This window comes from Microtus ochrogaster, unplaced genomic scaffold (genome assembly GCF_000317375.1).
Source record: "Microtus ochrogaster isolate Prairie Vole_2 unplaced genomic scaffold, MicOch1.0 UNK14, whole genome shotgun sequence".
Lineage (NCBI taxonomy): Eukaryota > Metazoa > Chordata > Mammalia > Rodentia > Cricetidae > Microtus > Microtus ochrogaster.
The window spans coordinates 1,759,392-1,760,426 of NW_004949112.1; positions in this window are offsets into that span (position 1 = coordinate 1,759,392).

The following is a 1,035-nucleotide window of genomic DNA, read 5'->3' on the forward strand; positions in this document are numbered from 1 at the left end:
TGGTGCCCTCTTCTGGCCTGCAGACATACACACAGATAGAATATTGTATACATAATAAATAAATATTTTAAAAAAAAAGAATGAAACCATTCTACGAGAGCAGGACGTAGCGGGTGCAAATGAGATGTCCTTTCTTTTCTCTCCAAAAGTTAAATGAGATAAAGTTCCATCATTAAAGAGACTTGTAAAGACATAACTGGGGGTGGAGAGGAAGGGGCTCAGCATTTAAGAGCTCTTGGCTAGGTTCCCAGCACCCACATGATGAGAGGTTCCCGGTGTCTGTAACTCCAGTTCTAGGGGATCCAGCATCTCCTCCTCCTCATGCCATGGGTTGAGGGTGTGCCTGTTTGCACTTATGACACTGTGTACATGCATGGCGCACACAGAGGAAAGAAGGCATTGGATCTTCTAGAACTAGAGTTAAAGATGGTTATGAGCTGCCATGAGGAACTGAAGTCAGGTCCTCTGGAAGAGCAGCCGGTGCTCTTTACTGCTGAGCCACCTCTCCAGCCACGGAGAAACCCTCTTCTGACCTCTGCGAGCACCAGGCGTGCACATGCCACACATACACACATACATACAGGCAACACACACATTTGAACAACAAAAACAAACCTAGTGGGGCCCTGCTGGGTGTGTTTGCTTGCTTGATTGGCACGGCTATGCCCCCATCTACAGATTTTGCCTTGCCAAAAACACTTTGGGTCCTGTGGTTCTTTACTTGAGATCCCAGACCAGTTTCTAATGATAGCAAGACCCTCTCTCAAAATAAAAAGTAAGAGGGCACCTGAAAGATAGGCATAGTGATATATCTTGTAATCCCTGCATTCAGGCAGGAGGATTGCTCTGAGTTGAGGTCAGCAGCCTGGGCTATATTGTGAATTCCAGGCCAGCAACAAAGTATGGCACTATCAAAAAAGGGGGGGGGGTGTACAGGTGTACAGCACAGTAGCATTGGAGAAATGCTTCTCTCTCTCTCTCCCTCTCTCTCTCTCTCTCTCTCTCCCTCTCTCTCTCTCTCTCTCTCTCTCTCTC